Genomic DNA, 25,142 nt, shown 5'->3' with positions numbered 1-25,142 from the left:
CGAAACAGAAGTTTTAGATAATTGGAATATTTATTAATCATGTAGAAGCGGTTAGTAGTCGGTGACATCGAAGCAGGTACCTGAGCGCCGGCGACAGCTGATGAAACGAACGCTAATTCGCCAGATGAAGATAGATGCTTGTAAATATTTTTGATGTCTTGCCGACGGTTCATTTGCTTCGTTTTGGCCTATTTGCTTGTTGAAGTTTTCAATTTGGCGGATTGTTTACCCCGCATCGTTTCGCCAAACACGGCGGATCCGTGTATTCGTGTTAACCCATTACGTGATTACAACCAGTTTACGTAGGAACTGATTCATTATTCGGAATGAAGTCCGCGTCTTACTTAGATCATCCATTCAGCGAGTTAAGATCCTTAAATCGAAATCCACGTTAGTGAACTTCAAATAACGTAGGCCGTAAGTTAAACAGACCAGCAGACGGTCTATCTTGACGAAAAAAAACGCGTATCAAACGGAAGCCCACACAACCTACCCCTTGAACCCCGCAGTTAAAAACTAAACGTGATAATCAACATTTCCTACCGTGAAGTACCTCGCTGAAACCGCTATCCAAAATCTGTATATTCATCGAAATTATTAGAGCTTATTCCTACCTTGTGTTCAAAGGCAGACGTCAGTGGACACAGTAGCCGACCTTGTCGAACACCGTTCTATTGTCCTTCGTTTTTTTTCGCCCATTTCTTATTTCATGTCCAGTCGACAATCTGTGACCTATTCATTAATCATGACCAGCCGATTACGTCGGTAAAATTAATTCGTCAACGAAAATCACTTCGGGCAGTATACAAACAGACACGGACGCGTGATGAATTGCCTTTCTTCATCGTGAAAAGCGAAAGTATAATTGTTGTTTCTAGATAAGAAAATTCGTCGATTTTCATACACGATAGAAAGAACGAATACATGCACTATGATTTTCATTGGTCACCGATGAAATAACATAACCCTTATTTCAAATCTTTGATCCCATCAATTTTGATGGATTTGCCTCTGTGTCTGAAATGGCCATCAGATGCGAGTACCGGTCCAAACCCTGCACCCCTTTAGACACCTTTCTACCATTGTTTAAAGTTGTGATCGTCAAAGCGATGTGATTCCACAATATGAAGTAAATGTAATAGAGAATTTGACTCAAATTTCTGCCATTACTCAAAGTTGTAAAATGTGAATCCACAATATGAAGTAAACTTCATAGAGGATTTTGGCTCAAACGCTTTGAGCCATTTCGAAAAACCTTATCGAAAATGCTCTAGACATTGGAGCCAAAATCCTCTATTAGTTGCACTTCGTAGTGCGGAATTTTTTCATATTGAATTAGACAATCACGTGTATTATATATGTCGATATGTGTTTAGAACATCACTTTATCATCACACCTTTGAATCGTGAGTGTCTAGACCTCACGGTCGTACGGGGCCGAGGGGCGACAGACTATCAGACTGAAACCCGCAGTAGTTGAATAACACGACGACGACAAACGATACTGCAAAATAATCGACATCTTCTGCAGATTAATTGACAGAAAAATCAACTACTCGCCGTCGGACGAAATCCCACAGCTGAAGTCGTTTGGTCATCAGTCGTTGTAATCATGTTTTTGCATGACGTAACTAAAGAGAAACAAAGGAATATTGGACGAACTAATTCAATCACACTTCGCCAGCACCAGACGGTCAGTGTTAATGCGACGAATAATCGACGCTTGAATAATGATTTGCGTATGCTTATTTTTTTTTTGCTTCCGAGAACAAATCAATCTGAAAGATAGGCCAGATTACAATCTTCCCCGTCACAAAATATACATTTTTACCAGGATTTAGGCCGGGTGACCATTGGTTAATGATACGTTTCTGAATCACCCCATATATCTCGCTAAGATCTTGTTATGTCAGTCATTGATGTAGCATATTTTTGGTTTTAAAGGTCCACGCTGTTCCTATGACATTTGTCCTGCCTCGTACCAGCCAACTGGTGTCCGTTTAAAAGTGAACGCTAGTTTATCGATCACACGCTGAAGTTTCATTATAGTCATTACGGATTCAGACAGCGTCTTTAATTTAGAACGAAAGCTTGAAAGTTTTTTCTTGCTGCAAGTTTTATTTTTTATAATGTCGTCTAGTCTTCGCCCGATTACACGAGTAATCGACAGTAAAGCGGCCGACGACGACGACAGTCGTTTTTGCAATCTCATAATCCGTGTTCTCATTGATGGATACCAGGGAAATGACGTAACTTCAGTTTCGGTGTAGCGAACACGCTGGGACGGTCATGACTAAACTGCGGAACGTGGGAAGAGGCCGGCAAAGCTACTCGGTGTTTTAAGACTAAGCTATAGAGACTAAACAATTTTACTCCCAAATCCTAGTTTTCTTGGGAATAAAACTGTTCAAATAATGTATAAATTCGAGTTATTGCATATAGCAAATAAGTCATTGCTTTTGCCTGGCGTTCGCAACAGACACTATATGGATAGAAGTCAAACGGTTGCCTTGTCGAACTGAAGGGGGCGTTGTCACTCTCACCCGCGTGACGACCGTCTAGGGGAACTTATCTCACCGTGCACGATTGTGCTTCTTGACCGGTCGTACAATAGCGTCTGAGATATTTTTACAAATGATGATCATTTATCTTGTAACGCATTCAGAGCGCAATCTTCAAAGAGCTCGCCGACCTTCAGCCAAATGAAAAGAGCGGCGGATTCAGGGCGCCCGATGTCAGAAGAGGTCACTGGGCGGTTCACATCCGCAGTAGCCTATTTTTGCATCTTTATACCATCTACATGAACGATGAACTCGTGTTGGAGTCCATGTATAAAACTTGCCTTCCTTATACATGCCTTTTAAGGAATTTTCGTCAATTCTACTCACTTATTGCCGTCAGTCTTTTTGAATATATTTGTCTTAGTGAAAACCGTATGCGAAGATCGCTGTCGAGGTATAGATACGTCACGTGATCGCGGGGATTTTCTCGATGTATCAATCGCGATGAAAATGACACAATTCCGAGGAATTAATTGAAAGGCATTCGGTTTTTTGTTAAGTCTCCTGTCTATTCGAGGCGCGTTTAGAACAAATTAAATTATTGACGGTAATATTATTTTTCTGTGTAATAACTCATTTACGGATGAAGTTGGGATTATGAGAGTTAAGACGATACAGCTGAATGCGCCATTAGAGTGCGGACTATATTGTACACATTGATCATTATATCTCATTTTGTTGAGCGCAAAATTGGCGCGGATATCGAGATAATCACTTTTTATAATCTTCCCCATATCGAATATCCGAAATTTTGTGATTGATTTTGACGTTTTTAATTTTTCTAGAAGATGACAACATAATACCTTATACGTCTCTTTCTCTATCTGTGCCGTCGTTTTTATTTCACACTGGTAATTTTTTCCACAGAACAAAACCACAAATTGACAACAAGACTTTCCAGTCAATCGTGACTTTTTTTAAGCAATTCCGATTTAATTGCAATCGAGGATTTACTTGACACGTCGTTAAGTTAAACCCGGATTTCATCAATATTGTCGGGATTGTCTCGATGCGTATTGAATTTCGCGCAATTTTCAATAAGAATAATAGCAAGTGATTTGTTTCCAGAGAAAATATCGAAAAGTATGGTGGAATAAATGGAAATTTATATAGATATTTCTATAGAAATTTTACAGTAATCCTCGCCTTACTCGGATATGGCCAACTCGAACTTTTGACAAACCGGACAAAAACTAAATCATTTTTCTCACTTCCTAACGTTTTTTCCTATCCAACTCGGACGTCGCGTAGCTCCGAGTTAAGCGAAGTTTGTTGTTATTCATTAGAGATTTGCAGTAAGTGAGTAACTTATGTTTCCTTTGGGCCTAATTTAAGAAATACATACATTCATATACATACATACATACATACACACAAACATACATGCATACATACATATATACACACATTTATACATAGAAAGTCATTATCTTATCCCTTGATATTGCTTAAATAGGTATATCTACTTCAAAATAAGAAACGTCTGCCTGTCGTAAATTGTTTGTGGTTAAAATTAAGGCATATTCAGGAGCTCTTTGTTGAAGAAAGAAGAACGCTAAATTTGATGGACCTGACTTGGCAACCAAGGCCGCGTGCGAGTCTAGGGACCTGGGATCGTGATGATTCATGATAGCGAGGGGGCAGGCAACCTTGAGTGTGGATACAGTGTGTATGATTTATTTATGAACGATACGTGCTGATGTTTTACGACCGCGGCTTTGCTCGTAAAATCGCCCTTCATGTCGGACATGGCTGGTCAGCGGTAGCCGCGAGATAAACCCGGCCGTAAACTGGTTAATGCCGCTCGGTTCGAGGCGTCTTCGCTCGGTTGGCAAGCCACGAGACACAGTCATAAAACTAAAGCCGCCGGTTGCTGCGTGCATTTCAGTCAGCTATTTTAACCATCATCGTTATAATCTTATCTATCCTCATAAATTGAGCTGTATCAGTTCATATCTATATTCTAGCAGTTGCGTCTTAATCTGCATTTTGAACTGTGGATCTATTCACCTTTTAGACACAAAATTCCAGCATCGCTGGAGGTTGGTTACCTCACCGTTTCAATTGTATTCAATACAGCCTGATGGGTTGTGCTGTGCAGAATTTGGAAAATCATCTTTTGTAAATAGATTTCATACCATAATACGCTTTTTATACGCCATTTTTATTTCATCGACGATTCAAACATAAAATGCCGACCTCGCATTCTCGAGGCTAGAGAAAATGTATTCAACGTGCCGACAGTTGACACGCCACTTGCAATTTAACGCCCAGAAAACGTCATTGGAAAATCGAATTTATCATGACAAACGACGAGGCGGATCTTAAGAGCGCAGCCAGCGAATACTGACGGCTCCTGCCCCCTACCGGGAAAACGCAGAAGTAATTTAAAAAGCGAAAAAAAAGCGAAATAAATTCGATGATGAAATTGTAAGATTTTTTTTCCATTCGTAAAGATTCGGTTCTTTCCCGAAGAATAATTGCTCGTTCACATCGATTTCAGGAAAACCCGCTGACAAAGTCTATGAAATATGATATTTTTGTTCTTATTTACTGGTAAGATATTGTCGAGACCAGACTAAGTCGCTACTAAATATTCATATCGTGAACGTGATTAAGATATCTATCGAAATAAAGATTGAATTCGAACACAGATGTTGATATCGTATAAAGTTTCTCGATTGTAATAAACGAGCGAGTTCGTTTCATATCTATTTGTAACGCGTACAGCAGCGTGTACGCATTAAAACACATTTATAACAAATATGGCCGACAAAACATATAGATTTATCACTTGTACTTCGTTGTCAAAGTCGAGAGAGAAAAGGTCGCGATATATAATGCCTTGTAAAAAAACACATAATTTATGCCACGCAGACGAACTGGGATCTACATTTATCGGGACGCGCTGTGTGTAGAGACCGACTAGACTAACGGAAAGAAGCTTAATGAGTTATGACGTATTGCATTAGTGTTTAGGGTAATAGCCGAATCAAGGCGTAATGACGACGTAAACAATTAGAGGCCATTAAACTTCCTAGTTTATGAGCCTTAATGACACCAAAGATTCACGCGCCTGTATTGCAACGCCATTTTTCACCGAGAAACTATAACTCATAGGCATTAATTTTGCAAACCGCCCCGACACGATATTTAATGGGTTATTTACAACATCTCAACGGCTCTCCTACTAATGTTATCTAAAAACTAAACTACTAGACAGAACAGATATAGTGAGTACGTTTATTACCTTGCCGGCGAAGACAAACGACGGTTCGACAATCAGCCGCTCTAACGTAGTTAACCGGGAGCTTACTATTACTCTGGCGTTATAAAATAACTTCTTATTCAAATTGATCGCCTACAACACCGCCTCGTAAAGGATCGTCTTGTCGCTTTGCTCGTCACGTGACGTGTCAAACATTCTTACTGCCGGAGTATGGTCGTGCGAAGTGACGAATGTTGAGTTTTTTTTGTATAAGTTTATCGGGGTGAACCCGGCTCAACTTTGGGCTCGACAGTTGCCCTAACTCGCGAACATAGGATTCAAACCGCGGAGATATTTGACCTTATCGATAATTTGTGTTTGCAGGTCGAGACTCCCGGTACTCTATCAACCTTGAGAAAGTATAGAAAAGTGAGAAAACTTTCACCGAAGTGACTTACCTTATTATCGAGCGTCGGCGATTAAGCCTCCGAGTCGCTGCCGTAAATGACACTGACTCGCGATCGGTTGTGGTAGACGACGTTGGTGTGTCCGTCGAACTGAAGACGCCGGTGGTCGGTCCGTGCCGTTGCCACAAGGGACTTCGCTTCTAAAACAGGTAAGAAAGACAGAAACACGTGTGAAAGACACGAACTGACGCGGAATTAAGCCGACTAGGAATGGGAAGAGCGCTTTTCGTGTCGCGTTGGAGACTTTTCACACTTATTACAAACATGTCTCTCTCTCTCTCCCACTCTCTCATCCCCCGGCGACGACACCAATCGAAGGTGACATATTCTTTTCATATATTAAAAGCAAATGATCGATCAGCGTGTGCAGCACGGCAATGACTGTGACGTCACCAATGAAAACCTTCTAGTTACATCCTGGCGGTTGCAATTCTAAGTTTAAACCTAACCCCGAACATTTAGTGGTTTCACCAACTTTTCTCGTCGAAAAAAGTAATTCATCGAATACGTAGAATTAGCCATCGATAAAGTTCATGAAATTTCAAATTATCTGCCCAAAGTATGTGTTAGAATAATAGGTAGTGTTTTATTCGATACACAGTTCACAATCCATTGATAGAATTGATAATACTATAAGTTTACAATGAATAATTAAACTTTCTCCGGGGGCAACGACGATAGTTTTTACGCGATATCTTCTCTCAGAAAATGATCTGATGTCGATTTCATGTTAATTTATGGGAATAAGCGACGGTAGGTTACCATGGATACAGGATACTTCTCTTCGACTATTCCCGACAGAGGAAGCACGAATATCATTCTGATCGCATCCTGTTTCCTCCGTCGTTCCTGAAGCACGAATTATGCGTGCGTTATAAACTTGAACATATCGCATATTTGACTTTGATTAAAGTCATAAATATTTGATTCCACGCCGGAAATACTAAATCGATACATGCAATCTTGAGAAGATGATTAAGGAAGTCGCTGCGTACCGATGTTTTTAAATGTGTACTTAACAAATCGGCTCTTTGTAAATAGCACTTGACTAAAGAATATTATCAACTGAACCGCGATCATCGTTTTGAAAATCAAGCGCGAGTTGAGTCCATGGTTATAGATATACCTCGAATGGCCACAGTATAACCGTAGTAAGGCGCCCAGAATAAGGATAAGAATGCACAAATATGTATATTGTATCTTTTCTGTTCTATATACCTTTGCCTAGAATACCATTTACAAGTGATAAAACAAAATAAACAAATACTTCCGAAAGTTGAATAGAAAGTAGGCTACCGCAACCGCAGCGACTACTGTACAATCATATGTCTATTTGATTTATCATTGAAATTCTAGAATCGGTAGCTTGTGATCTTTGATTTCTGCACCGCAGTGACACGAAGTCAACACTGCGGTAAACCTAGCATCAAAAACTAAAGGTTTTAGTTTACCGCGATAGATCGCCTGAGTTCACGCATTTAGGTGCCAAGTTCCCCGAAGATATCGGGGGTCATTTTGATAGCTCCTGAGCCTACGGTATTTCCATGCAATCGCATGCACAAATTGTACATTTTACGCTCATTTTCGAATCTATTCGAAAATCTGGTCTTCTTTTTGTCGAAGTCAAATTACATTCGTCATTATTTGTGGATCTTATAAACAAACAACCTCGGCAACTTGTCAACGTTTTTAGCGATCCAATATTCATTGCAGCGCTATTTTGTCGCTGGGACGGGCTCGCGTTTGACCACAGTCAAGGAGTTGACAGGTAATGCACGATCAGCTCTTGTTGCTGGTTCTTATCGAGCAGAAGAGGTCACAATCGTGCCCGGAATACGCGATATTTGAAGCGGGTTGTTGTTAGGAATTCTTCGCGTGATCTCAGTCGAAGGCCTTCCGACGACACGACCTTTGCTTTCGTCGCTGCTCGTGAGACGGAAGTTCGATAGAAAACAAGATACGAAATTTCACGACGAAATCGATCAAACTGATCGAGTCAAGTTGCAACACTTTGTGCAACTGTCAATTTCTATTTAGTATGTAATAAAGATTACAGCTACGAAGAGTCTGACCTTCACAAGAAGGTGCTTCTGTATAAGACAAAAATTGATGGCCTTGCGACCATTTTCTCTAACATAAGATGGAATATTTACAGGTTTTCTGTCTCTATTCAAAATTCTTGAAAACACTGACGCTATCACTGACGACTTCCACTTGTTTTCAAATCTTTGAAAGTGCTCATTGCTTATTTAGTTTACTTTTTAAATTAAGCTCACGCAGAGCCATCGCCGCAGCTATTGATGCCTTTTTAACATGATATAGATGCGAAAATGATCGTTTAAATCGGGGAAAGTGCTGTGGTAAGAATATCGATTAAACTTAATGTCTTAAATTAAGAGCTGACAAATCAGTTCAGACGTCGAATCCTAAATAGGTTTTTTTATTCGTTCAGCCGCTCGTGATCTTCGGATTCGAATGCTTTGTAAGAGAATCGGAAAAGCTTTTGAAAATAACCGAGCGTCGTGGAATAACTGAATAAATGGTTATGCAGTGCGGGAACAAGGGGCAGACGGTCGCTGAGAAGAAATCCTCGCTGCAGTTTTTCTAGATCGACTGCGACACAATTTTGGATTTCCGGTTGGAAACTTTCTTCAATTACAACAAGTCGTTCGTCGCCTAATCCAAAGATTAATCGACTACGGTTTAGGGTATAGATGTAATTCATTAATTTCCATGCAAATTAATTCCCTTTGCTTTGATTGACATCTCCATTAAATCCCACACGACGTTCCCCGGGTAATCCATACTAGTTTCGATAATTGGTTGAATTCGGTTTCGGATAGAATTTTCCAAGGCTAAACTTCGAATTGAGATATTTCTCAGTCAGCCCGAAACTCGAGTTATTCGAAATCACCCTGTGTAACCTATAGGCATATCTGTGGTAATGTTATCCGAATACAATGCTTTATTCTTCATTCGGAGATCAATGAAGAAGCATTTTGTTCGAAAAAGATGAATATCAATACAAAACGCGATACAATTTTCCTCCCTCACAAGCTTAGTTTCTAATGGTCACACATGTTCTATGTCCACATGTGCATGTGACAAGTATCTTTGGACTCGATCGTGTAAAGTTTCGGTAGAAAAACGTTGCACTGCAATTTTATTACAGTGGCGGCTTAGTTTTTACGCCGGCAGTGACAGGGCCTTTAGCTGATTACTATCGCTCTGACAGCGGCAAGTCTTTGAAGTTGCCGGTGATTAATCACTCGCCGTAGATACAGAATGCAAGCCCTCTTTGCATAAACACGGATTCAAAAACCATATTCCTCGTGGAACCATCACCCCGTCGCCGAACACGAATGCCATACGCATGCTTTTCATTTCCGAAAGTTTCAAAGGCTTCGAAAATTTGAATAATCCCCCGGATTTCATCTCTAAATAGCAATGCGCAGTCGTTAGTGTGTCCCCGACGGTTAACTTGCGCTCGGTCGTCGCTACAAAAATTGTAGTTTCATTGAGAACAATTCAATAGTTGGTTTATCACGCGTCAATGATTTATGGCCTTGTGAAAAAGTTTTCCAAAAAAACAGTGTCGAGGATGCGACTTATTGCAATTTCCAGATACGATTTGAACACTGGATAACTCTTGTATACACTCGAGTTGACCGAGCTGTAAAAACCAACAAATCAAAGCCCGAACGTTTCTTTGATATCAAGTGGCTTTTCCGGAGAACGGAAACATTAAAAACTATCGCAAACCTTCCAGTTTTTTCGATGGAACCGAATGACAATTAACAGCGAGCAATTAACAGCGTTTGTATATGTATATAACGGGCTATAAGCCGTCAGATTTTCCAATCCTGCGTAGATATGACAAAGATATGACAAACTCGTGGCAGAAACCGAGGTCTCGTTTATACTTTTCTCGCTGCGCTTTAACCGTCAAATCGTATTCACAATTTGTGTCGTATAGTTCCATCCATTTAGGGGTTTCGTGATCGGCGGTAAATAAGGTGCTGGCGAAAAAAAACTTATTCGAACTTTGGTGGAAACTTCGTGTTTAATGTGTCAGCGTTATTCGAGCACACCCGATGGCGCTTCCGAGTCATTTCCCCACAGCCACCTTCTTCCTCATTTGTCACAATCACCGCCGGTGTGCGTTGCGTAAGCGTGTTTGGGCGCTGGTAGCAATATAAACAAGCGAGATTGCGAGAAAAACGCGATTTAATTTTCCGTCGATATCGTTGAAATCACGTCTGTCAGCCGAAAGATAATAAATCCGGCCCGACCCGGATCCCTCCTGGTTGTGTTCGTCGTAAATCTAGCATGTAAAATACACCGTACAGAGAAAAGTTAGAGAAATAAAAATTGTATGGCGCTGAGTGTTGACTAATTCGCAGAAATCGCCGCAGTATCGAGTCATTTTTTTCTCCGCTCGGACTAAGTTGAAACAATCGAAGACGAGAAAATAAATTCTGACCTAAATCCGAGTTAAATTAGGCGATTCAAGAAGTAACCGATAAGTTAGAAATAATACTTGAATCGAATTGAATTAAAAAGTATAGCACTAAACGTTTCTGCGTCCATTTGCTCAAAAATTGATTTCGAGTTGGTCGATAAATGCCATGGCCATAATACAAATCCAATAATCAAATATATGGCTTATCAACCATTTAACTCTAACGAACTTTTGAGCAATTGAACATGCACTAGTCTTTACCAACACCATATGTTGACTGGGAATATGACTATAGAAGTTACCTCTTTTTTAGAGTGCCTGGAATCAAAAAGAGTCTGCAGCAATATGGTGCACAAAGTTACAGGGCAAAACGCATACGATTAATTATATAATGAGGCTATAATCATACGGTATATTTTCTCTATATCATAGTGATATGAGTATCTATACTTTATACGCCGATTGTACTTTTTCAATAATCGTTAATTTATCGGAAACGAATTGAAAGGAACAAAGATTATTGAGACGATAGTGATTAGTGAGGTCCATCTTTTCGTAGCTAAACGGCTATTATTTCTAGTTAAGAGATATCCTAGATACTTGAAGGTATTTCTATAGCTAGATATGTTACCTAAAAGAAGAAACATGGAGTCGATTTCACCTACACCTACACCTACGTCGGTATTTCACTTTGTGGCGGAGTATTTGGCGTCAAAAAGACTGAAAAAAATCCAAATCCAATGGGAGAAAATATAAGTAGATTATATTGCATGTAGGCGATCCTATCACGAGCTAAGATCGGTTTCGACATGGTAAAACCCTATTAGCCTTTTACGTAGCGAAACTTTTCTCTCTCCGGAGGCGACAGAAGAAATTACTCCAGGGGTTTTGACGTAATGGAGGTGATTATGAAGCGCGACAGGCAAGCGTGACCTGGCCCGCGTCAACGCGCCAATTTCACATACGTGGGTCCGCAGTTATGTTCTCCCGGGGATAACTACTTTTTAAACTAACCATATTTTTTCACGAATATTTTAGTAGCTATTACACACTCTCTACACTGGCGACTATTATCTACTGCCGATAGAATGTAAATCAAATTTGTTTTTATTCCTTTCAATAGGAAATATAACTACAAACACTATACATAGATGTCTTAAATTTCTAGTTTATAAGACGATGTATTTGAAAAAATGTGTGGAGACATATCTACCATTGTTTCGGTATTTTGTGGGATTCAAGGGTGAATTTGTCAGGGATTTTATTAGGTCTAATTGCGGTTCAGTTGGTAAAACCGTTCAAACTCATCACCGGTTCGACCCCGATTCTTTCATAGGAATTTATATTGCTAGCAATTATTTCTTTTCGAAATGAATACAATTTGAATAGATTATACCGTTATTCCGTATAAAGAACGCCCGGACTCGGTGTTTATAGTTTACCCTCTGCCCGTATAGACTTGCCCGGGCAAAGTTTTATTACAGCACATAAACGTATTACGAGTTTAAATAAAGAATGCGAACGGAATCTTTTTATGACAACAAATTTAATTCGCTCGTTGACAATCGATGTTTTGTCGTAGGTTTGCTTTACCGGCATTTCTTTTCATTCGCATTCCACGAATAACGAAATCTTAAACAAATGCATTATTTAGAATTTGAAAACGAATCGAATATCCTGATAATTAGATTGTATCAAATCATCTTCATCTTTCTCATTTGCTTATTGTTGATATCATCAGTGTCATCTTAAACTATTTCTAAATTATCTTTCTTGGGGTATAATGGATCTCCACTCGAGTACAGCCTTCTGGCTTGCTCAATGTCCTCTCCCCTTTTTACACATTATCATATACAGTAATTGTATGAAAGTTTCTTGTTTAAAAAGAGATAGAAATGTTGTTGTATTTAATTCATAAGAGTGATTTTCTTATTGAGAAATTGAGAATACAGTTAGAATGATACGATTCGCTTATTGAAGATAAGTCGAATGCAATTTCATATACGCCGTTTCGTTCATTCCCATCGAGAAAGTCTCACGCGAAACGACGAAGAATGAGATTGCGATTCAAAAATCAACCATGGGTTCAATTAATATAAATGGATTATTTTACACGCCGCTGCTGGCCGGGCGTAATTTGAATTTATTGCTCGCTCGGCTCATATTTTATGATAATAACCGACCGTTCGTCTTTAAACGCACGTGAATTATCCTAGCATTCGAATTAGTAGAAGACAGCCATTTAAGCTTGTTTAGGTTTAATTAAATGAACATTGCTCGCGGGAAGGCCTACTCGTGACAATGGCCGCTTTTACGACATCGCATTAGCCCAGGCCTGAACTTTGCTGCCAGACACATAAAATATGGGTTATAAAATTACAAGCGTAGCTCGTCAGATGAGCAGGGACGTTTTCGTTGTATCCGCATTACGAAGGTTACCGTCGAAGGTATGCATGTCAAACGTTCGGAGCTCTGATTATAATTTTTTCGATCTGAAATTCTTAAAATTCTCGAACCAGATTGAATTCGATATCGCAATAGTTTCATCAGTTTAACACAGGATTACAGTTTTCTAATTGATAGTATCTACGTGTCGACGGTAAATTGTAATGAAATGTCATTATTTCTGTATTTTCAGGTAGCCGAAATTGACGACTATGATATACGTGGCGACATACACGGGATTGCTCCTGGATACACGACGAATTTTATCGCATTATGTATATAGCACATTGAGATGAACGCATGGTACATTGTAAAACGAACGCATGGATGAACTTCGTCTAGGAGAATAAAAGAACTCAGAAATTGCAATTCAAACCTCGCCACGTTATAGAGTTTATCAGCTTATATTCATCATTGGATGAATTCTGTGTTTACGTTTCGACGCTTTGTTCGTAAGTAGGGCTCATTTATATCTAATGTCAAAATCCAGATGTCGGGGCGAGGAAAAAATTCGCGCCGGGTCAAATTTCAACCGAGGCCTATTCAGTCGTTAATATGAGCGCTTAGTGTACGCCGGGACTTTGGAATTGGCGGACGCGTTGTAAGTATAGGTCCGAGCGATTTTCGAAACTAGGAGGATAATCGTTTGAAAAAAAAACCGGAGAACTATTTTCTGGCGAGCGCTCGAGTGTGGGTTTGAACGCCTCCAAGTGATTCATTCATGCTCAAAGAGATGGACGTTCGTCAACGCGCTAGACTAGCTGTCAGCCTCGGTTTGGAATGTACATCTGCCGAGGCAGACGATCGCGTCGACTCCGCTTTAATGGACGATTTCTTCGGTTTACCGGACACCAGCAGCATCCAGACCGTTATAAACCGCCGGCTCGATGTACCCTGTAGATCCGGGTTTGTGTGTATCAGAGAAACAGAAGCTCGATTCTACAGGTATATCGGGTCTGCTCTAACGACTCAACATGTTATCAGGATTTCGAGGCAACAAGATGGCCGACCCTTTAGCACACGTGTTAATGTATAGAAACCGAGTCGCTGACGTTGAATCGAATCGATTTGCTACTAGGGAACTCGGTCCGTAATTCTACGAAAATATACCGGACACCGTTTTAGTCGTCGATTGCAAATTTACGGCCGTTTCGAAGACGCTATTTGTGACGCGTAAATACACGCTCGAATCGTGCTAAGTACGGCGGTCGAGCGTAATCGATTTTTGCGGCGATTTACCGACGCCGAGCGCGGGGTGTAACCGTCAGGTCACCAGGTTCCATGCATGTCGAACGATTGGCTCCGTAGCGGTATTCATCCGCGAGGGATGTCTGCTGCATGCATAAACAGCGGCAATGGCGGCGCGCTGAACGAACAATAGACCGAATGTATTCAAAATATTCGAAAAAATCAACCTAATTCCGTAAACTATATCGCTAATGATGACTATATGAGATATGCTAATAATGTATATACATTTATACTCGACAAAACCTATTTTAATCTACTGAATACATTTAATGAATATCATAAGTTTTCTTCCTTTGTGTTCGTACCTTTTTTGTGTGCTTTTTCATATTGTTTTATTTAGTCGCCTTAATGGTGGTATTTTACATTCAAACGGCATTCCCCCAAGTAACCCTCATGAAGCAGTATTATGCGGATGGAGAGCAAGCCAACCCAACTCCAATAGACAACATTTTTGACGAGCTGACAATAGAATCGATTCATTTAAATTTGCCCAAATTCAGAAATAACTTTAAATCATTCCTTATCGCAAACGTTTTGATGGCTTAACCTTGAAAACATTTTTCTCTATTTTAACAAGTTGTCATTTTATCTTGACAAAATCTGTTTTTTCAACAGTATTTTTACCGCGTTTTCAATTTCACGGGGGTTGATAAAACAACATTATCGTCATTTCTATTTGAACGGACTAGGTATGGATGCGATGTATGTCCCATTTATCAGTTGACATATATACATACACGATATATTTCGATATACCGAATGTTAAGTGGTGGATTTACATATGATTAATAGCAAGTATCTTTTTTTTTCGTAATTTCATGTAATAGATTTTGTATAGAATAATTGTGCAGTGAATTGGGACCACGCGTTCGGCCACAGCTGTGTCAATATTGCGTGCACGCAACTGATAACTTGTCTAAGAAATTAAATTTTTAACCAAGGTTTTTGAAAGGCATATACCAGTAACGTACCCTAGCATTCGTCCAGAGAAACCAGAAAAAGTCAAAAACCGATATAACGATTCTTCTCATATTATGCCCTAACAAAAACTCTGTTAGGCCTACGACAAAATTCATGTCAGTCCCAATTGAAGGATTCTACATTAGATTTCTATTGGATATAACAATGATATTTGCAAAAAGGGTACTACAAAATTTCTGCTATGTACGGCCCTGTATACAAAGCAAAAATTTCCGAATTGTATTTATTTCACGAGGGCACATAACCCAGCATTATCATTGAGATATATCTTTGAGACATACATTTCAATGTCCTTATTTTGTCATTCTATGTATGAACCTATAATATCAAAACAAAATCTAACTTATTGCTTCAATTTCTTCCATTTCAATAAGCAAAAAAAAAACAATTAAAATCATTAACTACTGTTTCCTTCGATGCCTCTTTGTTTTGTACAAGTTGTCAAGATACCCATTCCGACACGAATTGCCAAGGCGGTATTGCAAAAATATTCTTTTCGGTTTCTGGGGGCTATTGGGCGTCCCTTGCAACAGATTTGACGACGACATGACAACGAAGATGTATGTGATGCTCGCGAAAATGCGACAGCGACGCTGACAAGAAAGGCACCTTTTGGCCTTAATCCCCGGGTCCACTTGTCAATTACTGCTGATTGATTAGCTGCGTTTTTCTGTGTCTCGAGCTGATTGGAATACGGACCAAAAGCGGAAGCCAAGGTCAATATCTGGAATTGATCACCAAGGAGACGTTCGAGTCACGAAATATTAAACTGAAGCAAAACGCTTGTCTAACTTTCCTATTCATTTTGTTATCTTTTCATAATTTAAAAGGCGAAATACGCGACAAGATTTTAATATCCATTAATTAAGACGAATGAAAAACTATCGTTACAAGTATCCAATTTTTCCGTGCCGTCAAAATCATCATAATCCGGGGTTCGAACCACCCATTTTGGCGTGCTGATAAAATCGACATAATAACGATATAAAATGTTCGATATCGTGACAACGGGCGATGATTTTCATTTAGAAAGCCGTTTATTTTTACAACAGCTTGCGTTTCAAGCTAATTCAATGGTCGTTTTTTTTTTTTAAATTTTCACCCACTCTGAATTAGTATATATAAACAACATCTACGTTGCGCTGCTTCAGGGAATTCGTATATCATCACATAGAACGATTTATGAAACGCGAATTACAGGATCGGATATTTTATTACCGGTTGCAACTACTGCAGACAAAATGATTACATGCTTGGCTGGCAATGGCGGCCATTTGCGTGCTAGCATATTTACCTAACTATCGACGTATCAGTTTCGACAAACGACGCTGCGACTTTGAGTATCTTCCAATGTGCATCATTTTGTTGTTGTATTGTTTACTGAGGCTAAAATGAAATGTTACGCTGTTTCTCCTAATCGGCAGGGTGATTTTGTAAACTACAATAAAATTTGTAATCAGTTCAGAAACTGCCGAGTCTGATTAGCTTGATCATGATTTCTGAAAAAAGTAATGTACAGGGTGTAAGCGGTTGGCCGTGTCAACTTTTGAGCTCAGCAGAAACGAGAAACAAGGTATCATTTTTAATCTAACCCTTCGTTTTATTTCATTCATGTACTACGACTTAATTCCTTTTTTTATAGTAGAACTTTTCCTATCATTGGGCTGTGTTACATCGTGGACTCTAAAAACTTCGTTTCCGATAGTCGTATATCTATCGGAAGGAAATCAACGATTTCGAATTATCGAGTGTAGTCGAGTGAATTTGATAACGAAAAAAAGTAATTATATCCCATTCAAATCGCAAGATTGATACATCGAATTCTGCATATTCGCAATAACCGACGATACTCACGCTTGTCGAGTACCAAACATCTATAAAAAAAATTTACGTCAATCGATCAATAAAGATAAATGATCGTATGTTTCATAATTTTGTACACGGTTTTTTTTTACGGTTGAGACGAATCACAGTTCATCTGAATATTTCATATACGTTCTCAAAATATATCATGTAACGGCTGCAATTGACGCGAGAGTTAGACAGAAAACAAGAGATTATTCACCAGACAGTATAAAGGTAAAAACACAGACGAGGAAAAGTAATTATTATGTTTATGCATGTATGTATCTTAGCAGTTTTTACGCAACATATTTCAAGCTGTAAAGTTCAGATTCAGAATAACTAGCTAGAATATACACGTATTCCGAAGCATGTTTTCCCCGCATTATAAATAACAATCTTCGCGTATAGCTAAAGTACAAAACCATAAAATAAGTCTATCTCGACCCGATTGAAATAAATGGACACTCAAGTGCCGATAAATATAAGAGCTCGAAGAGCGATGAACGGACGGGGTTATCCCGCACTTGACAACATGAAAAATGTACCAGTTCGCCATTAGAGAACGGAGCTTTGTTGTGCTGTTAGGGTAGCAGATAGAAATACATTTATCTCCCCATGAAACCAATAAATTATGTGTGTTTTATTTCCCTCGCGGGATTTAACACGAGCGTATATATACGAAGCTTGCTAGCAAAAAGCTGCGAGTATAATAACATGGAAGGCATGTGTGTAAAAACTCGCATATACACAGAACACCGATTCCTGAAAGACCTAAGGACCGAAAAAGCGCACCGGAATAACGGCGCATCGTTAGATGATGTGAAAAATGTAGATTTTATGGAAAAATTAATCCCGTAGATGGATGAGTGAAAGATGCACAAGAATGGCCGATCGGTATTAAATGATCGCGAGACGATGAGAAAGGGGCAATTCATAAGGTCGACAGACCGCTGGTCCGGGTGTTTTATCATCGACAACAAACCCGCCCTTCGAGCCGCGGTGCCTTTGATCTCTCAAGAAAATAAATGGCCTCTAATGACCGAAGTGAGTACACACGATATATTGTGACCACTTACCTTACGCACACAGCAGGGCGGCTGCTATTCGCAAGATGAAGTCGGGAGTCGGATTTCCTCGTCGAAGTAAACGCGTAACTACGAGATGACGAAAACACGTTTTTTTCTGAGTCGAACTAGTGGAAGTATGGATTTGTCACAAACGATTTCACACTATACGTCTCTCGCTGAGCTGAGCGTTTGGCCGCGTTTTTTCGCCGGCGCAAAGTCTTCGGGCGATCGCTCGGATCGCGTTCAAATATGGCGCATGCAAATGCCAGGGGTCAAGGGAGTTCACGCGCTGCCAGTAACAGCCAAGACACACCTGATCTTATACAGCCGAATTATATACACAAAAAAACCTATTCGTTCGACGCCTCGTCAAAGTCAACGTCGAACAACCTCTTTTCTTCAAAAAGGACGCTCACTACGCAGGTGTTTAGTTCCCCTTGACTGAAAAAGATCCGGCAATAAGTCGTATAACACAAATCGGCGGGAATTACCATAGCCCTGAATAGCCCTATTTTGCCTTTTTTTCTGGATTTCGGTCCCAAAAACGCAATTTCCTTCATTATTTTCTAAATTTAACTTCAAGTCATTTGCATAGAACACTATTCGTAGGATTTCACCGCGGTAAACACTTGCAATTCGTAAATCAAGTTCGCATGCTGGAAATGCCATCGTAAAAACAAAAGCCAGGTATATACATCTTATCTGAGAGTAACGTAACAAGAAGAGAGAGAGCGATGTTTTATGGAGAGTATGCACGGATGACGTGGTGTATACTATAACCTAGCCTTGTATTTTATTTAGCGAGATGAAAACTAGGGAAAACCGTTTTGTAGCCGCCATTAGGAAATTGGATGCGTGTCTTAAGATGCCGGTGTAGCTTTCGGTTGGCACGCAAACATCGCATTAAACTATTCTGAAAGTGGTGAACAGAACCGACTCGCAGCAGTTGGAAAACTTGATATAACGTCTAGCTCATAAATGTTGCAGCTGCAAGCGAAATTTCGGTTGAGAAGATGTTCCCCACACACGCGCCAGCACTGATCACCTGTGGTCAGCGTTTCAACCGATACATTCAGAAATACGCAATAAAGGATGATAACTTCGGCCCGCAGCCCGGGCAGTTTATTAATCCAAAAATTGAATCTTTTTTACCAGAAAAAAGCATCTCCCGAGGTAGAACCAGATGAAAAATACATCAGCCCTTTAAGATTCGAACATTATCACACACCTTTAAGCAGTAGCGATAGTTACAGCAGTTTGTGACATGTAATGACACCAGCATCTATAACTGTGGTGGCCAGTCGGGTGTGGTGCTTATCAAGCTGGCTTATCACAAGCGAGTTAGCTGTATGCCAGTAGCTTATTGTCTGGGGAGTCCCACGCCCATCAAAAAGTCACGAAACTTTTTTCGAACTCGTATAGATTGGTTAAACGCAAACTGGGCCTGATCGAGTACACATCAACCACGTAATTGGCATGTGCCACTGAATCATCAAATCAGAATTTAAAAAGCTCGTCAAATTTGCCAAAGATAAATGGGTCCGAGGGAAAGTTGCGCAAAAATCTTATTCCGGGTCAATTAGTGGTAAATTGACGCTTCGGGGTTCTCGAAAATGCGGCGATGATTTCGTGCCGACAAAACGGGCCAGATCTATTACCGGGCGACGCGGATTTATGAGGCGAAAAGGCTCCATTTGCTTTAGTTGAAAATCTCTGGGATTACATAAGATCAGGTTAAGTGCGAATTTCAGGCGCAGGTAATCCGCTGCTAGATTGCGTGAAGTGTACGAGCTTCGATTAAGAGCTACCATTAATTAGGTGAGATTAAAATCCATCGAGCGACGACGAATGAAGAAATGAATCCGATGGGTTTTTTTTCGAAAGGCGAACAAAACGAAGATACATTTTCTCTGTGTGTGTGTGTGTGAATGAGTGTATTATCAATGAATATGGAACTCACAACAGCCACAGTGGTATTTACAAAGTAATTATCCGATCTCAAATTTTCTGGACTCTGGACTCCTTGTCTTAGTGTCGTATGGTCAGGGGGGTACGAAAGTTGCAAAGTCAGTTGAATCATTCATTGAAATCAGTCGTCAACTTGATTACATAGCTAAGCCCACTATTCCAAGGTCTAAGAGTTAAGAGAACGAGAGTTAAGTTAATATATAACCATGAGAATTCCGGAAAGAATCTAAGTTCATGGCTGCTAGGCCAGAATCTTAGCTACACGTTGAAGTGGTTTCCGTCCCCACACCCAACAAAACCCCTGAAATAATCATATCTTTAGAAAGGAGGGAGGGGGTGGGTTTCCAGTACAGGTACCAGTTATTGCATGGAATCCCCGCCATGTTTGGTACTCTTAAACCAGACATAAATCTCGAGGGAATTCCGTATTTCATTATCAATTTGACTCTTATAAACCACGGATCTCAAGAATTCCAGTTTTTTAATCACTTTTCCCCATTTGTAGAATTATGGCAACTTCAATAGGAGCCCTCTTGTTCATTCTAGTAACAATTTCTAGTCTTTCCTTGTACCTGTTTTTTGCCAATGCTTGTTATTGTTTGTTTTGTACTTTTTTATTGGTATGATTTGCTGATACGTTTTTGTAACCTAAAGCATCTGAATAAAGAATGATTGGATTGAATTGCCAAGCACCCAACAATCTCAAAACTAGCAACGAATTCTATTCTCTGGTAGACTAAGCCAATGGCGAAGATGTGGATCATCTTAAAAAGAAATTAAAAGTTTAGTAGACTATCCCTATCGCATTTTCGATATCAATAATAATAATGACATCAATATCGATCCATATCGATAGCAACATGTTACATATCGCATAGATTAATCATCAAGTATAATGATCATAGAATTTGTGGAGTGTAAATAAAAACTTTCCAATTAGGCATCCTGTCAGGGTTTGAAATAACAGGGTATAGTTCCACTGGTTGTGAGTTGATATTACAGTGGAATCAACTCGAATTATTTGGGACCAATGATTTTTGGTCGAGTTAGATAATCAAAGTTAGACAAACGAATTCAAGTCACATTCTGCTGTAATGGTTCTCAGATTTGTGTTCGACTTGAAAGCATTCGATGAGTTTACTCTAGTTTACTTTAAACTCTAAACTAGGTCTCGTGGGATTGGTTGCAAAAAACCTATTAAGACCCTCTGCTAGGGATGCTTCAACGGACCGGATTAAAAGTTTGGCGGGCTATTCGGCGTATATACTAGAAACGGTTTTGCATTCAGGCCACAATGCCCAATATATTAATCACTGAGCAAGAAAGACGAGTTATTTATGCTAATAACGCTCGAGGAAAGATGGTTTTTGCCGCTGCGTCTAAATGGAATGAATCGCGATGATTAGTGAGACTGGCCATCGATCACTCAGAAAACTAACGCAGCCTGGCAACGGGAAAAACTCGTGCATCTGATTGGGTTCGCCGTCTTGTTGTATATGCATGTTTCACCCGAGCAATAGCGTCGGCATTTCACGTTTTCCTTTGAAGTCGCGCATCGGTAAAAGAGTAATTTTTTATCGGCGCATTCGTCTTCTGACAAGTGTTTTTGCCGCTTTTCCGGAGTTGCATCTGCGGGTTCGATGCGCACTGCCAGAAAAGGTCGCTTTATGATTGAAATGGCATTTCTTGCGTGATTCAGAAAAAATGACTTTATCGTAAAATATAATCCCTGGGAACTGTACTGTAAATATAGACCCGAAAGAGCTCCATCGCGACGGGCAGTGACGTCATGGTACTACGTCATCATATAACGCGTAGAAATAGTTCCCCAGTTATCGATTTTAGATGTTATTCCAAAGAAAATCACAAAAATTCAGCGGAGCTCGAATACGCAGTACGAGCCGCGTTCTCGGGAAGGATCACTTACAAATTAGATGAAACCGGTGTGAAATACAAAAAAGCATGAACGTGTTTTCAGTACAGCTGTGATTGGCAGCATTTCGCCAACAGCTTGTCTACCTCTGTCGCTTAGCCTCTGATATATGCGCGCTCAGTAACGGGCACCATCGGGACAGGAACCATCTTGTAGACGTTCATTGTTCCCTTCAAGAATTAACAAAAAGAAAACTTGCATGCGTTGTTACTTTCAAAGTATTAACGTTAAAAGAGCAAATTGCCGCAATTGAGTCGAAAATGACGTATTGTGCCATTACAATCGTAATTAATGACGCGTCGATATCCGACTTAAAAATAACGCAAAGAATCGAATTTAGATAACAGTCAAATTGTCATGAGCTGTATAATTCAATCTTATGTATTCTAAACATCTAATCAAAGAGAATATGGTTTCTCCGTCCAATCTATTTTAGTTGAAAGGGACCTTGTGAAACAAAGTAGCCAGTGATTTCATGTTTTATTATTGGTTAGTGTTGTAAGGAAAGTACGTACGTATTTCACCTTCAACAAGCGGGGTCATTCTTTACACTTCAAGGTGTGATGCGCGATCATTTTACTCTGGAGATAATCTATGATGAAGACGTGTAAGATTTTGACAAGATTGGGAATTAGGCTGAATTGGTCACTCTGGAACATGACAGAACCGAAAGATAATAGAATTTCTAGTATTTTCCTTGCATTTTCAAACCTGGCAGAATCTGGCGACCTGAAAAGAAGCGATGATGACTTCGATATGCGATAGAGCAGGCGGGGACCCTTGATTGCTCGATCTGATGATGAATTGGGAAAAACTTCTTATGTACAAGACAAGATTAATTACAGTTCGTAAACAATCTGGATAGTGAAACTTGGCAGTGTGGTCAGTGGAATGGGAGTGCCACAAATTCAAAGTAAACTTATGAAGAGGCGATTATCATAGTAACTTCAGTACCCGTTTCCCGTTTCGAAGCTTTAGCCGGTAAAGTATCAGGTATCGGATTTAAACAATTCTCTTTTACTTCAATCAGATCTGATGAGATATGATACGATTGCGACAAAGGTAAAACAGATTTCCGATGAGATATAGTTCGGTAGTTGTTTTCGGTCGCATAGCATTCAAAACAACGCAGATATTTCTGACTGGCCGTAGTATTATCGGGAATGAAATGAAAGAATATTGATCATAGCACGAATACCTGCGGCGGTTGTGTAGTTCTCTTTTAAACATAAAAACATCATCTAAATTGTGTCGTAATCTGACGTTAAATAATGATGTATAAATCATGGTGACAGTATGAATACCGACGCGAAACGGTCCCGAAACCAGACGATACAATACCGAGCCCCTTCGGATCTATTCGACACGACAAAAACGTGAAAGATCGCCGTGAATGGAGCTAAAATGCGCGAGATTTATGCTAGAAATATAAGTGGTACGGTTTACACAGAAATTCGAGTGGAATTTTGAAGAAAAGAAAAAAAGAGACGGCACCCATTCCCCGCCAGTTGGTGAAGACGCGGAACTGTTTTCGAATGTTGCGTCTTTTACCAGCTTTGATAAAATCGACAGAAATCAACACAGATTTATTTTCACCCGAAAATAAATGTTGCTTTGTTTATGTGCAAGCTCGATATTACATCAATTCTCCCGAAAAATATGGCTGCCTTCGACAAAAATCTCGGCCATTTCGATCTCTTTGTTCGCTCGCATAAATGATATCTGTAGTTTTATTAATTTCCTCTTTTCTTCGAGATATTGACATTTTCGCTAACGGCCGTATCTATCGTTCAGGCCCCAGTCGTTGACCAGAACTTATCGGATCCCATCTCATTTCCCCGCGAACCGATCGACCGTGAAATAATCCCGTTCGGAGCCAACCATGCGAGCGGAACGTATAGCCATATTGCCGCGTTTGATCTATTCGCATTCCGCTTATCTTCGTCTCAAAATCTGATGCCGAAACTGCATTTTCCAGTGCGCCAGTTTTCAAGGTCACCGCGGTCTGACTTTTTTCGCGAAGTCTTTGTAGACGTTTTTTTTTTCTCGAACGAGGTGCGGCCGCGAAAGTTTACACAATATTTATCAAAGCTTTGAAACAGCACGGTGAAGTGCTAATCGATTGTAATGACACGATTTATCATACCTTCATTATCCCGGGTTGCAGTGTTTTCGCTGATCAAAGGACTCAGCGAACAACTAATATCATGATAGATAGTTTGGCGTCACCGGGATTCGACCCGTAATAACGGATAAGATAATTCGCGAAAAACTTTCATCGCGGGATTTCATCGATTTTCGTTTTCGAAAACTGACCGAGCTTCCGAGGGTGTCCATTCAATGGACGTGCTCTAGTGGTAATAAGGTCGCGTAGCCGGCAATTCATCACTGGAAAGTCATAAGATCAAAACCGATCAACCACTCAAGACAAATGTTGGAATCTCGACTTTCTTGAGCGAGATCAGAAACTTGGGTATCTCTGAATAATCTTCAATCTTTCGGCGGTTCTCTTAACTCCGGGGCCCAGTTCAAAGTTCTGAGCTAAGATTTGTCTCAAGAAATGAGTCATCTCATTGAAAATCAACCAAATTTGAGCCCTCAAAGTTAACTCATTAACTGTAGAATTTTGTAGAATTGGAACCTGAGCTCCATGGAACCGGGAGATTGTAGATACACATAAAATCATTCATAACTTTGAAGGGACTGACTTAAAAAGCGTAAAAGTTCGATTGATATTTTGGATATTCGCTAAGGAATTCCGTATGCAAATTCTGGCAATCACTTTTCCAGCGGCGTTCGTTCTCTCCTCGGCAAATGAAACTATCGGTATAAGTTTGATTAGCTACGTAATCTCACATGGAGAAATTCATCATTGCAAATCCCCCCATATTTGACGTCTTAATACGGCGGCACTCGAGCCAAAACCTCCGGTATATCTGACGACAATCAAAGGC

General features: G+C 40.0%; 1 protein-coding gene across 3 annotated transcripts in view; it reads right to left on the bottom strand.

Annotated features, from left to right (window-relative positions):
* The window catches only part of LOC141906654 (uncharacterized), a 59,175-nt gene that overhangs the window by 26,943 nt on the left and 7,090 nt on the right, over positions 1 to 25,142 (bottom strand). The window contains exon 1 of one of the 3 annotated variants that reach the window (XM_074795932.1): positions 6,228 to 6,337. The exons of 1 other annotated variant lie outside the window; for it this stretch is intronic. The gene's annotated coding sequence lies outside the window, so the exon portion shown is untranslated. Of the gene's footprint in view, positions 1 to 6,227; positions 6,338 to 25,142 lie in introns of those variants that run through there. One more of the 3 variants, XM_074795931.1, reaches the window with a different exon arrangement.

This window comes from Tubulanus polymorphus, chromosome 6 (genome assembly GCF_964204645.1).
Source record: "Tubulanus polymorphus chromosome 6, tnTubPoly1.2, whole genome shotgun sequence".
NCBI lineage: Eukaryota > Metazoa > Nemertea > Palaeonemertea > Tubulaniformes > Tubulanidae > Tubulanus > Tubulanus polymorphus.
This window is presented reverse-complemented; position numbering and strand designations above follow the sequence as displayed.